The sequence below is a fragment of the Falco biarmicus genome, chromosome 7, assembly GCF_023638135.1.
Source record: "Falco biarmicus isolate bFalBia1 chromosome 7, bFalBia1.pri, whole genome shotgun sequence".
NCBI classification, from domain to species: Eukaryota; Metazoa; Chordata; class Aves; order Falconiformes; family Falconidae; genus Falco; species Falco biarmicus.
The window spans coordinates 18,290,774-18,306,610 of record NC_079294.1 but is presented as its reverse complement, the minus strand read 5'-3'; the positions used below and the strand labels follow the sequence as shown (position 1 = coordinate 18,306,610).

General features: G+C 34.3%; 1 protein-coding gene across 1 annotated transcript in view; it reads left to right on the top strand.

Annotated features, from left to right (window-relative positions):
* FMN1 (formin 1) overlaps positions 1-15,837 on the top strand; it is a 148,181-nt gene that overhangs the window by 102,141 nt on the left and 30,203 nt on the right. The window lies entirely within an intron of this gene.

Sequence of the window (15,837 nt, the reverse complement as noted above, 5' to 3'; positions counted from 1 at the left end):
ACCCCAACTAAAAGCAGCAGCAGGAGTAGCAAATGCGTACCACCACAGTCCCAAAAAATAAAGGCAACACAGTACCCTAGTTTCTCCTGCAGAGCTGAGCTACCTAATTTCTGATGAGTAGAATACGATAAAAATACCCAGTTGATCTTGGAAGAAGATCAGTTCTGCTTTAGAGAAATTGCAATTTAATTGCATGTTATCATTTCAAATAGAAAAACATATTCTTCCATATTTTTGACCTGTTTATGCCTATTGATGTTGAAATTGAGATATCTGTCAGCCTAACAGAAAATTTTGCCCTTATGTCTGTAAATAATGTATATATTTAAAAAAAAAAAAAAAAGAGAATACATTTTTGCACAGTGTCCTGGGACAATGAGTTCTTCATATAAATTATTAAATTTATTGGACATTTTTTAGTGTTTCAGGCTTTTTGTATTCTAGAAGGAGAAAAAACACATGGATTACTTGTCCGCTTTTGCTCCTTTTGCTTTATAATATTATGTTTGATGGTATCTAGTTATACACATTTAATTTTTACTAATTTAACTTCTCATCTTTTGACACTTCTGTCCTCTACCTTTTTTTGAGATGTCAGTAGGTTGTCAGAGCCTACAATTATTAACCATATTTCTCTTTCAGTCACCTGATTTATTTGAATCTTTATAATTGGTGGGTGATACTTTCTGTGGCGTTAGAACGGAAATCTTACAAAATTCTACACTGAAGATCAAAGATTGGTAAAAATAACGCAGAAACCCATTTTGATTTATGGTGCTAGAATAAGCATTGAACAAATGTCAAACTCAGAGGTTCACTTTAGATAAGTGTCTGCAAACTCAGCTGCTTCTCTGAAATTAAGAGTTAACTGATAATACTGAGCACCCGTTAAGCATGTGCTTTCAGTTTTGTTTGTTTGAAAGAAGAGTTGTGGCTGGTTTAAGCAAATGTAAGAAAAATTTGTCTGTTATCTTTCTGCCAGCTCACAGCAAGTATCCAAAGCTGAGAGGCTTTTCTGAAACTTCTGGCTTGAAAATAGGGCTGGAACTCATAGAAATTCAGGTTTTTCTCACACACACAATTTCCCATCATTTCTAGTCAATGCTAAATTGGAAATACTGTAAGAAAAAAACCATACTGATTTGCTTAAACTGAACTGTTTACATTTCCTAATTACAATTAATTCCAATTAAAATCTAATACTTGCTCTGTTGTAGCAAAAAACACTGAGAGTGTTGTGGAGACTGACATTCTAAAATGCTAGAGGGGATAAACTGTACTTCTGCTGATGTCAGTGCTGTTTTGTGTAGCTGAATGTAATGTATCCTAGTGCCTTCAACAGGGAATTAGGTGCCAAAACCTTTAGCTTCTATTCCCAGTTTAGCTACTTGACATGTGATGCTAGAATAGTTGCTTAAGCTCTTTTTCTTATTTTTATTCTTTTTCTCTTTCGAAGAGAGCACTTCACTTTTCTGATACACAGAATGTTAAATAATGATTCTTGCTATTTTTGTAGTGAAAGATAATCTTTGTCAAGTACTTTGCGATTGCCACATGAAAGACATCATGTATAAACTGTGTTAATACTTCATTCACTGTATTTGATATGTCCATGCTTTTTTAAAAGGGTTTAGATCAATCTCAAGGTGGAAATAATCTTTGGTAGATTTAATTACATTATATGCCACAAACTATAGTAGTTTTATTGTAATATGGAGACCTAAGAATTACTATAAATTAATATATACCTACTGTATTTCCAGTGGAATTACTGTATGGGGTTTTTTTCAGAAATATGTTCATAACATTTTCCATTTAAATTTCCATGATATTAAAAAATACTTTGAAATCATGAAATTATTGGTTGGTTTGGAATGCTCCTTAATTTATGAAATTCTCGCTTAGAATTGCTTTGAAGAAAACTCCTCTTTTAGTATGAAACTATCTCACACAAAAAAATCAAAATACTTAGATGAATATGAGAAAGATGCAAAATACTCTATTTTGAAAAGGAGAAAAGAAAGTAGTTTTTTGCTGCAGCTGTGAAGCTCACTGGAAGGGGTGCTGGCCAGTGGCCATTGGTGTTAGTTTTTCATAACATTTTTTATTCTCCTTGTGCATTCTTTCAAGAATAATACAAACCAGATAGTAAATGACAGAGTATGCAACTAGCCTACTAAAATTCATTTCTTATTTTGCCACTTGACTATTTCTTATTGTTTGTCCATTTTAATAAATACGGAAATGCATGACACAGATTCATGCAGGATCTTGCAAAATCTGGTCCCAAATTCCCCTTCATTGCTTCCAGGTCAGAAAGTATGTAAAAACTTTAAATCTGAGCCCAGTTTCCTCCCTCATATACTGGAATGTGCAAATCAAAAAGTCTGTATGCTCCATAGCAGATAGCATAGTAAGAGCATAGCTGCCTTTTCATCTCTAAGAATAAATCATCTTGATGATAAAGATTGTGCTATTAAAGAAATTCATTCAGTTTACAGCAGAGTCTGGGAAGCAAGTAGTCTGATGTCAAGACACAACGGTTTTTGAAAATCATTAATAGTGGAAAGCAACGTTATTTGGGAAAAGCCCATGATACAGTGAGGTGTCCAAGGTAACAAAGCAAAATGTAGAGGGAGGGATTTGTCAAATAGAGTAGATATGTTGAGAATAATCCAGATTAATCCCATAGTAAAAGAAATTGTCCTGTGTTTAGAATTCTCACCTAGCACTTGGTTAAGTCATTGCCTTGATATAACTGCTGTATGTCTTATACTACATAAAAGATTAACACTGTGCAGTCATGGGACTGTACAATAGAGAAAAAGTCCTAGACCAAGCTACTAAGCACAGCATTATGTCAGGAGGTAGTGCATTTTTCAGACAAGGTTGGCAACCACATGGAAAATGTCAGTAAATCTGATTTTTACTGCTGAGTGATTAATCATTTTTGCTGAGCTGCAGTAGCTACCTGGGCATGTGTCCAGTCTGTTGCCCTTTCTAATGTATTTCTGGTGCAGAACAGGAGCTTTGATCCACATTTCTTCATTTGCCTGTTGGAATGCACCATGGAGGATTATTGAGGTAGCCCAGTGGGAATGAAAATAAGAAAAAAATTCTATTAAGGCTGGGCCCCTTCACTTGGTAATTAACTACTTTCTGTATTATATTATTCGGGGGGGGGGACACTATACCAAGAAACTAAGAAATGTCAGGATAAAATAACATCCAGGTGTACTGGCCAGAAACTGTGATCAAACTGCTGCACTCTCTAACATGAGAACGGAGGGGATAAACAAGGAGACTTGTGTGATTCTGTAACATACCTGGCTGCCTAAAAAAGCAGAGAGCAAGCTCCTGGCCTTTTCAAATGTGTGAAGCAATTTCACATGAATTGTTTGATCTGGATTACTGTAACTACATAGAGAATTATTGCTTCCTTTCTCATGCATGTCTGCATGCCTTCATGCTTCTCTATCAGTTCCACCTTTGATTTCCAGAAAAATGTTTTCTTCTGTTTAACAAATTCTCATTGAATACTGCGATTCTGTATTTTCTTACAAATTTGTTCAGCAGTAAGAAAATTAAATACTGATTCTTTATTGGGAATCACTGTTTTTTAGGTCACAGAGCTTAAAATGAAACCTTGTTGAATTTTATTTGACTTCTTTTAACCAAATAATTGAAACCATAAATCATTTAGGTCTTGATTCCATGCTAGCATCCAGGAAGATATTTTTATTACTGTTGGTTTTCATTCCTAATATACCTATTCAAATAATGTTATTAGCACATTACTTGTTACTATCTTAAATTTATATGCACCTAACTTTGTTTCTATTTTCTTCATTGACAGTACATAAAATACCATAATAGCTTTCATGTAAGAAATTTATGCCACAAACTTTTCTTTAACTCCACTGTAGTATACTTCAGCTGGCAGACTTTCCATTTCCTGTTATTTTCTACTTGTTCCTGGGTATATAAGTATTCCATCTTAAATGTTGTTCTTGTGCTATGTGCTCATACTTGGTGATTTCTTCTCCTCATCTAGTAGCACCTGTTGTATTAACCCAGGGAAAATAACCTTCCTTTCTTAATTTATAGCCCTGTAGACATTTTGAGTATAGGAGGCTGACAGTATATCTTACATTACAGCAAAAAGAGTCTTTCCACTCAAAACTGTACTGCTTTTCAGTCAAAGCAGTCTATGAAGTATAAAGCAGAATGCTAATGTCATTTAGTAGTAGTGAATCAGATGTCAAGCATACTCCCAAGACACTATTATCAGCACCATTTTCACAATACAACAATACTTCTCTCTTACTGTCAACAGGACATACCTTTATAAATTTTAATACAGTCACAGATCAGGAAGAAATTTACACCAGCACTTATTGCCTTTAATACTTGGAGAATATTCTATTGGGGTTTTTTGAAACAGATACAGAGAATATGTTTTAAGTCTTTATTCATAGCAGTTCAGTAGAGCTTGCCTGTAATGACTTCCCAAAATACCAGAAACCCCTGAGAAATATTTAAAATTCTTGCTTCTCTACAATAAAAATATAGCTTTTCTCCACAAGAAGATATTAAGAGGAAAAAGAAAAATATTCTAAAACTGTATGTGAAACTAAGTCCCATACTTGTCTTCCCAGTAAGTACTTCTCTACCTTAATCTACATGTCAGATTATGGTACTTGTATTCCATTTTATTTGTAAAGCTCTTGAACATTTTATTGCTGAATAAGTAAAGCAAGAAAATCAAGAATAATTTTTAAGTGCATCAAATTTCACTACCAGCTGCCCTTTAAAAAATGGTGTGTAAACAACAGCAGGAGAGCAATAGCACTTACAAGGATCTTGCAGTTGTCCTGATTTTGTTACCTGCAATTATGAAGCTGCTTCTGTCGACCAAAAAACATCTCTCTGTAAAGATAACTGGTTCTACAAAGCACCAGACTTTCTTACAGATTCTGTGACTATCCAGTCTGCTTAACAAATACCGATTCTTCTTTTTCTGAATAAACTGTACAAATATGAAGACTTTTAACTTCAAAGCTTTATTTTCTGGTCTACTTATTATAACTCTTTTTTTTTTTTCCTCCCTTCATTTGTTTCTACTGAAATGTTTTATTATCTCTGCCACACATATGCAGTTCTCACATTAAACAGTGTGGGAGGATATTTATGTCCAGTGTCAAACATGAAAAATATGTCATACTTCCTTGCAGTGATAATGTTTGCTTAAAACTTTTTATCCTTCCCAGCAATGACATTACAGACCAGGGAAAGTTTGTGTTTAGATCTGGAACGCTGTTTTATATGCCAGCAGCAGAATTACTTTAATCTTTCAAACTGTTTGTGACAGTCATAACTGTTTTCATCACTCAAAGATTGTTGTATTTAAACAGATGAAGGAGTGATTTACATAAATTGGCATGAGTCTGCAAAGCACAGAACCTTGTTGCTGTGGTACTCTGAGATTCTGTAGTTAGACAATAGCCTAAGTCCATAAGACACCAAATAAGGTGTCCTAGAATGTGATTGCATCCATATGCCTCTAACTAATGCAATATTGACAGTGATCTGATTCCAAGAACAAGAATTTGCTCTGAAATGAATGTTTCCTCCTACACTACCAAAAGAATTACCAGCATCAAAGTCCTGAAAATTGATACTGATTAGAACTATGACTTTTTGGGAAACTTTCCATTTATTATTTTTGAAACATATATACATCAAATTACTGTAATCAGTTCCACTGTATTGTGACTTAATATAAAAAATTGGAGGGTTACACTCCATTAGAATGTGTAATATGAATGTAATTTAGAAGGGCTTGTAATTAAAAATACAATGTTCTCTCTTAGAAGACAAGGGTAGAATCTTATTAGAGACACCAGTTCCTTCCAGCTTCTTTTCAATTTGTGTTATACTGAATTTGCTGCTGCAAAGTCACTGGCAATGCATGATTGAGAAGGGTTTCCTATTAATAACAACTAAGTAAACATCTGATATATATAATAGTTATAAAATCGATACATAGAATTACTGATACCTTTAGTATAACCACTATCTGCTGTCTGGAGTCTAACAGTCTCTAAATTCTCATTGAAACATTTATTTTCTGTTCCATTCCACTAGATTTCTTCCAGTGCCTATATCATAGCCTTATAGGTAAGCAGAACCATAGATTATATGTTTTGGTTTTTCACAGGGATCCTGTTAGGCTATTCTTTCAGTCCAGCTGCTTTCTTCTTTACTGTATCCTCATGAATTTCCTGCATGATTTCCTATTTGCCTACTTATCTTCTTGTGTCATTATTCTGTGTACTGCAGTCAACTGCACTAGCGGGCAGTTTATCTGGATCTGCTCTGCTGTTGGCATCCTTGTCTTACCCTATTTGTGCTGATATTTCGGGGTCAGTGAACTAATACAATTTAAATCCCTGTCAAAGCTTTCCTTGGCAAGAAATCAGGATGCTCACTGTTTGATTACTTTAAATGATATATCCTGTGTGCAAGTGGTTACATTACATGGAAGATACTACTGCAAGGAAAGAACAGAGTCAAGGATTGGAAAGGATTGGGTAGAAGAGATTAATGCACTTCATAAATAATGAAAGGCCCAAATGCATTTTTTATCAAAAGACTTTATACCTACCATTACAGTGGTCACTCTGACCTTATGTTTGTCCCCTGTACTCTGTAATTTCACACCACGCTCTTCAGATTAATCTTGGAAATATTCTTCACTGCTACCATAATACAAACTGATTATGACAATAACATGCTTAATCTGATAGGCATTTATGTAGAGTTTCTCTGCAGGCTTCCATAATTTTGGTATGTTCATAATTTTTAATTATATTTTGTACCCGTGCAAACAGATGAATATCCTCTTCTAATGCTTTTGAGCATGATTGATTAAAATACTAGATGCTGAAAATTTCAGCATGAAATTGGAGCAGTCTGGGTTGGGTTCTGCTATTGTTTTCCTTAAGCAATGATAACAGGTAAAACCTGTAGGCCAGGCAGGAAACAGCCATCAGAAGGAAGCTTCTTTCTAAGAAAAAAAAAAGTTTGACACCCAGACTTGTCAAAGAGGACGTAGCAGGATCATTTGTTCTGAGAACAAAAAGAACAATCACAATGTTCATATAGCGATTCTCAGAAATTTGAAGCTAGTTAAAAGACAAATCACCAGCTTGCTACTAAGCTCTCAAAATTGGAGAATGACAGAGTAAAAATATATGGATGATACAGTGTTGTAAGATTACAGCTGTGATAAAGGACAGACTTGTAAACGTAAGGAAAGTCTGATTTCTGGTCATCAGTCAACCCCTCCTGCAACTTCTGTGATATCTTTGCCCCTAAATATGTCAGATGCCAGAGCAAGATATTTAAAAATGCACCTTTGGGCTGCGAAGAGTCCTTATAGTCCTGCTTAGTGAGCACCTTGACAGAGGTGGAGAAATCAGTAGGTTTATTTCTCTTTAGAGATTTATGTACAGAATTGATTGGAATATTTCTTTCATGGCATGTAAATCAATTCAACTTCTTAGTGTCAGGATTTTTCAGCCATCAAAACTTTGTCCCAATTCAGCTATTTTCAAAGTGTATAAAAATATTTCTTAAACTACTTCTTTTCAGCTACTGTATAGCGTATTTTAGGATGTAATTATTTGTACAAAGCATGTGTACGAAGTCTTGCATCTTGAGAACGTCTTACAATCTGAAAATTCCCTCCACAAACTGTTGCCATCTTGGGAATGGCATGTGGTATCAGAAAGGGTCCTGGTGCCCTAGAACAGGCAGGGATACCTCACTAGGCACAACAGTGTAGCATCTGTGGCCAAGCAGAAAACTTTGAATATTAAAGAATATAATGCTAAAAAGAAAAGCTGCTCTATAAAATGTATTTTGTTTGATTCTCTGTAGAGTTATTGGTACATTTTTGTCAGTAGATGTTTGTAATGTGTTTCCTTACGTTGAGTTTTGCACAACGGGCAAAAGTTTGCACAAAGTTTTGCACATGATGACCCAGCATTGACTTAGAATTGAATGGGAGTTGGATAAGGCATATTTATGTTTAAGATTATTTAAGGTTTCCGCATCAGGGACTCTTTCCTTCCATGTAGTTGGGCAGTTTCTAGGACAGAGAATCCCCAAGCTTAATTAGGAGCAATGACTCTGCATTTCTGTTTTAAATAATGGTAGGGGAACTTTGGCTTTCCTGCGTTTTAAATGACAGTCTTTTTTCATTTCAGTGTAATTTGATAGTGGTTTCGTTTTGATCTGAATAAAGTAAATTGCCTCAAGATTTAAAATTTCCTTTCAAATTTTAAAAAATAATGCCAAATATTTTATAACATTTCCAAAAATGCTGTAAAGCAAGTTGTCCTATTAAATATTTTATTTAAAGAATATTCTACCATTGTAGATGCAGGCGCATCACATTCTAAAGCATATTACTACTTTTACTCTGCATAGGATTTTTTAAGACTATTCAAGATTTACTTGTTCTAATGGAGAAAAAAATGGAGAGGAATTAAGCTCATTATGACTGGGTCATTAGAGCAGAATGAATTTAGATACAAATGGTATTGCTATGGTTTGGGTTAATTATCGTTGTCAGAAATAGGTTTTGTGGTTTTTAATACATAAGATAAAATCAAAATGGTAGTCAAAACTTTCACTATGACTATAATTATATTTAAATCTTCTACAAATAGGTCAGTTGGAATTGCCTCCGTTTTTTAGGATTTCATTTAAATTATCATTATCGTGTATTTCTATTCTTCTCTCTGCCTTTGGCATGGACCTGCTGTTGCTACTGAGTAAAAACCATTTCCAAAAGATAGGAGTTACCTCATAAACATAAATAAACCTCATAAAAAAAAAAAAAAAGGTAATAATTAAGGCACAGAGGTACAGTGAGCAGAAAGTCTGCAGTCATGGCCTTGGCTGCTGCACTCACCTTCCCTGGTCCTGTTATGTAACAATCATACTCTTACATGAGGATAAATATAAACATGTAAAAATGTTTCTATTCACTGTGGGGGAAAAATATTATCTGGATACTCCCAGCACAGAGTTCAACAGAAAATAAGCAAGCTGTAAAAAACAATAGATTAGGTAGATACAGTAATAATTTTTGTTATTTTGCCTGTCTTAAATTAAGCTGAGACTTTTTTTTTTTTTTTTTTTAATACACTCATTTCTCTCATCATGGTAGTAACAGAGTGCTTTCTAGGAGTGAATTAAATGGCCTGACTAATGCGTCACACATGCTTTACTTTTCGCATCATCCTTTCCCCATAAGAATAGTAGGTTTTTAATTTAGAAATTGAGAGATGCTTTTTAAAAGTACATTTTTCTCTGAGTTTATCACAAAGATGACAAGCTTAGAAAAAAATGTATGCCTTGTAATTGAATGCAGTTTGGTGTTTCTTATAAAACCATTGATTAAAAGAATCCTAATAAAATCCTTTTTAAAGATAACGTCCTGTATTTTATTTGTGGCAAGAAGGATAAATATTGCAGGTCCAAGTTTGCCTCTTGTTTACATTTTGTTTCAAATTACAGACCTCTCAAACTAGTAGCTAGATGATTTTTCCTGCATAAAGCCAAGTTGTAGAAGAACTTTTAAGTTAAAAACGAGAATTAAATACATTGGTAGTATGAAATCATTTGAGAAATATTTGTGGTTTTGTAGAGGAAATTGCTGCATTTTTGTTTGGGAAATTGTCATATTTATTTTTTTTAACAACCTTTTGTAACTGTTTGTGTAGAATGTATGTAGTCCAACAGAGGTGATTTTTCTATTGATGTGTTCTTTAATTAGAAGTTAAATATAACACACTGGCTTTTTCGTAAATATGTGATTTTTGAGCAATATAATTTTATTTTGTACTTGTTCCTTGTTTAATTCTGTCTATTTAAATTTCTTATTTCTCAAGCTGAATCTTAGGTTTTCATATTAAAAATGAATCTTTATGTAAACAGGAAGGTTGTGGTTAAAAATTCAGAGTTTTATTGAAAGAATTTTTCTCTCTTGTATAGGGCATACTTTTTTTTTTCTTAAACAAGACCATGCTAGGTGTTCTCCAAATTGAGTTTGATTCTGTTATGATGAAGACTAAAACACTGAACTTTAGAGGCCAAACTATATTCAGTTCAGTGATGTTAATAGATCATTCAGGTTCAGTGATGTTAATAGATAAATGTGGAGAAGTTTGCTGTATGCCTTGATATACTTCAACTGTAATTTTATAAGAAAATTTCAGATCAAGGACTGTTCCTCTGGCACATTTCACATCACTAAAATGCAGTTATGGATACTAAAAAAACAAAGTAGGCAAAAGCTACCTTAATATTTCACCTTACTTTTAAATGTGAAAATCTTATATCAATACTTATATTTAATTTTATTTTTATTTGATTTACACTTAAATATGGTTAGCTGTGTATTTGAGAATCAGTTTGGGCTTGAAATTCTCCTCCCCCATCCTGTCTATACAGGCGAACAATAAGGGGAAGGTGACTGTCATACTTCCAAGCAGCACATTTTTAGAAGGTCAGAATGATTAAATTCATTCTCAATAATGTAGTTCTTCTGTTCATGCTTTTTATTGACAGTCTTTGTTTCTTAAAGAACCTTCATTGCTTTTTTTATTTAAACAGAAACGTAGCAAAGAAACAGATGTGTCCCATATAAAATATGCAATAAATCTTGTCTCACAAATTCTTTGCTCTGAACTTTCTGACAGAAACTGTCAAATATCCACTTTAATTCTAGTATAAAATGTTCACTTTGTGTCATGGCGCCAACCACCATATGCTGGAATAAAGTCAGTAACCAGCAATAAAAAAAGGCAACATACACACCTTTGAAACAGTACAAGCAATCAACAGTGAGAAAGGTCTATATAAATCTATGGAGAATTAATCTCAGCTTTGCCACTATCCTGCTGTGCATTTACAATGAGACTTTGCTCCCGACCACCAGAAGTGGCTTACTTTGCAGGAGGAGTGTATCCTAATGAGGGGAAAACGTATGGAAAACAAAGCAGCAGCTTTTAAGCCCCCACCCCCATCCTTTGGATCACCTAGAAGAGCATGTCCTAGTGTGTTCAGACATGTGGGGCCACTACATGTCACGTATTGCTGTACTTGGGCTGATCATGTGAAACCAATCTTGAGTGAGCTCAATCAGCAGAAATGACTGTAGCTTCATAAATCATTGTTATCATTCCACAGGAGGAGGCAATACTATGGCTTTTGCCTCCTAAAAGTTTTCAGGCCACAAATTTCACAAGCTTTTCTGAAATTAGTGGAATTTAATTGTATTTGTATAATTATTCATTCTTTACCCACCAGATTAGCTGTTGGTTCACCATTGAATTGACTTTTTTTTTAATATATCTTAATGCTTTTGAGAAGACCTCCTGCTTCTTACTGGTTTTAATAATCATTCAACTATTTAAAAGTATTGTCCTTGGTATAAAAATGTGCTGATCCTTAAAATTTTTACTTCTGCTTACAAGACGAGATTGTAGTTACAGATAATCTGGCTAGTTAGTTTTCCCAAACACAGAACAGATTAGCTTTAACCTTGTTCTGTTTGAAAGGATTAGAACTAATTTCTCATTTCCATAAACTGTTTAGATACATTTAGCATCTCAAAGATTAACCTTGGAATTAGACCACGACATTATAAGAGTTTATTGAAAAAAAAATTAGGATTAGAATATATTTCTATAGGGTTTAAGTACTAATAGGCTTTAAAAAATATTTATTCTCTGGAACCACAAGTGTGGGAGAATGAGACATTAATGGCTTGATTGCATTTTAACAGAATGCAGTTTCAAATAATTTCATTGGAATAAACTGAAAAAAGTAATTCTCATTCTTGTTTTTTAATTAATAATTCAAGAACACAGGCAAGTAAGACCAATGTTAGTGCTAATTTTAATGAAACAATTACTTTTTTGTGTAGAAGCTAACTGAAAAAGAAGCTTTAATTTAAGAATATACAATACAATAGAAAATACAATAGAAGCATCATACTAAGAAACATACATTTTAAGACATCCAAGACTTTGTGAAAATAAATATTTTTTTTTCTTCCTAGTTAGTTCTAACGTTCTGGTATAATTACCTTCAACACTTTGTGGCACGTTTATAGACAGCATTATCACTTTTAAAGGAAAACATAATTTCCTAGGTTTTTTATTACCTATGATAATAAACACTTTCTTGAATGTGTTGTTTGAGTGTGTTCTGCTGGTGTTGCGTGCCTCTGTGTGTGTAGAAATGTCTACAAATTGTTATGATTTGGTAACATTAAAAAATCCTGAGTCTTTTACAATGTTTTAACTATTTCTGGATGGGAAATGTTGATTAAGTAGTCCTTGCCCAGCACCTAACATACAAGTTGGTAACTAATGTTCCAGATTACTTGTGGGGAAATTTGTTTGTTAAGCAGCTTTCCAAGACTCACAGAGACTCTTTGTATGATGGAAACATTTGTACATTCTCATCATTGGATGTGGGTTTCTTAGTTAAAAACAATTTTTGTACCACTGCAAAGGAAAATAAACTTGTAAGGACTGTTTCAGGGAAGCATGATTAAGGCCTCATGGCAGCAAGTGTTCTGAAGATTGTTTTGAAAAGAGTTAAGATGTCTATACCAGTATTTAAACCATCTAAAAAAAATTGCATAGCCAAATCCCATGTTAAAAATGTGGTATTTTCTAATTTAGAGAAGAGGTAAAGGAAACAAGGCTTATGTGATCATACTGCCTGCTGATTGTTCCCCTGCCAATAATTTTTAATGCGTTGGCCAATTTTGACTAAATGTGACAGTTAGAGATCCTAAGATATAAGCTCCTAAAATCTCAATAAAAATATGTGGCTAAATAGACAAGAGTGACCTTATTAGCCTTCCAGGGAGAGAAAGGCTGTATCATGAACTCAGCCCTTAATTGAACATTAACGAATCCATCTGGGAACTACCCCTAAAATACCTATCCGCAGCAGGCCAGGTTTCATTGATTCCATTGCTCCCAGACCTCCTTGCTTAACTGATACCGTAGAAGAAAGATCTCTTGGTGGGCACAGGATCATTTGTTTTGGGGACTTTTTGCATTCTAATATACTGGAATAGAAAACTACATTAGGCATATAATGAAATATTTACATGTAATTTCCAGGCTCTCTTGAATTCCATGAGCTCATAAAGCCTACCAATTAGAAGTTAGTAACTAGCTAAAGAAAGGTAATCAAGTAATACATATTAGAAGGGTTAGTTGCTAGGAATCTGTGCATAGAACACACGATTTTTTATTATTTCTGAAATATAACATTTTTATAAGATAAAAAAAATCTCTTGCATGAGAATGGTGGACTGTAGCCACATGAAATAATTTGCAGTCATATTAAATACGTATTTTTCACATTTGAAATTAAATACAATACAGTAAAAACCAAAATAAAATGGAAGATATTGTACACTCTATGTCTTCTCCTCTGCTATGAAGTCAGTTCTTAAGTAGTAAGAACCATTTTGTATAGAACTAACTTAAAAGTTGTATTTCTCAAAAGATAGACTTGTATTACAAATAACTCAATATAATTTTGTAAAAATAGCACAGAATTCAGGGTTTATGTACAGCTCTAGAGAGACAGATTTTTCCTCAGTATGTCTCTTCCTAGAACGGGATACAATACACACCTCCTCTAGAATTTCTGAAACGTCGTAATTTGCTTCCTCTTTTCTTCACTTACTGAACTGTCTTTATCTTGATCTATAGGATTGTCTTACTTACAGGATGCTCTTCCTGTTCTCTCCCCCATCACACTGCGGGGGAAGGGGGACAAGTGAGCGAGTGGCTCTGTGGTGCACAGCTACTGGCCGGGGTCAACTGCCTCTGCCCAGGCTCTAAAAAGTTCAGAGTAATGTCATTAGGGGTTTTGTTCTGGTTTTGCATGTTTTATTTCAGTTTAGGTTTTTGGTTTGTTCGTTGGCTTTGTGGTTTGGTTTTAGGGTTTGTTTGTGTGTGTGTGTGTCTTATCCTCGAGTCTGTCTTAATCTTAACTGGTTGGTTGGAAGATACGAGTCAGAAAAGACATATTTTTTTCCTTAGGGAAAAAAAATCAAATACCTTTTTTTAGGGTGGGGTTTTTTTCCTCTGCAGAAAAACTTATAATTTACTGGTCCCTAAAAGTTCATGAAGCATACATTTTTGAACCACATGAACTCAGCCTTGGAATATAAAACTAAGAGTTCTGATGTGTCCATCCTAACTGTTAGTTGTCTGAGAATTTGCATAATTTTGAAGATTGTCATTGCTCCAGAATGCTTAAAAAAGTTATTAAAAATTATGCATCAAACCTTTCATTTCTGAAAATAGTAAGATACTGAAAAATAAAAAAGCTGTAATGGGTACAACTAGATCAGTAGACTTGTGTGAATTATCTTTCTTACATGCATTCATATATTTAAGGTCAGAGAGAAATACCAGAAAATTCATCCAGTCAGACTCAGTAACTTAAAAATTTTCACTAGAGGGGAAGAAGTAACTTTGAGATTTTTGTGCAGTTGTCTGCCCGTTTTTCTTTGTCCTCCCTTCTTGGAGTAAGTAGTTTCATCATTCTGTGCTTGCTTCTGTTAGTTACTGAGCAACTTCCAGTCTGTGCCATTATGCAATATTTTCTGTCCTTTGTTCCTTGGGGAACTATTTCATAGTGGCCTGATCCATGAAGAGCTCTTGGTTCTGTTGTAACTGGAAGCTGCTATGCGTGTATTAGACTCATCTAAAAAATATGTATTTTCTGGTAATTTCTCATTCTCAGAGTAGTCTTTGGCATGCTGTTTCATCCTCAGCAAGTAGAATATATAGAAGCAATAAGCTGTGTATGTTGTTGTGTACCATTTCACTCTATTACTGTTTGACTCTTACAGTGAACTTAGGACTGTTAAAGGTTCATGCTTGCTTCCTTCTGCATTTCAGTAAAAGGAAGTCCCCAGAGATACCTCAGGTTCATAAGGCAAATTAATAAGATCATAGTCCATTTATTCTCTCATTTTTTGAGCTAGATACAGATAGCAAGATGAATAAGACTGATGGCTGGTCTTCAGAGTCTGTAGCTGTCTGTGTTACAGAAGACTGTTCTTACAGCAAACTGGAACTGCATGTTTTGTAAATACCTGCTTCCCTTTCCAAGATAACTTGTCTGTAGAAAAACACAGAAATTCTTAATTGATCCTAGCTTTCATATCTATATTCAAAGAAGATACATTTGTCTGCTTGTCATAAGACAGGATCTGATACTTTATTCAAGATATGGAGTAATCCAAACAGTACAGCATATTAAGAACTTGCATTTAGATATGAGACCAGACAGCAAACTTTACATTTGACAGTGCTCTGTCATTTTCAAAGCTGGTCAAGCGTAATGACTCCAAGACCAGTCAGAAGCATGTCTCCATACCAAATGCAGCTTATGGGAAATCTTTCTGAAGGACGTCTATGTAGTCTGTATACATGTAATGTAGAACCATCTATGGCCACATTATGGATCAATTTGGTGCAGTAGGATTGAAAACAGCAGATTGAAGCAGCAGTGGCTAATACCAGTGTGTTTACAGCAGAGATTTAAGCTCTGAGTTAGATTTCATCTGGGGTGAACATCTCTACCTCATGTTTTTCAAAGGTGTCTGAAGGCTCAAGCATTATTTTTGTCCTTTTGTCCCTATTAAATGTTGGAGCATATTTGCTGGGGAGCTTCCTATTAGTTTCCTCCTAATGGAAATTACTTCACAAGCAC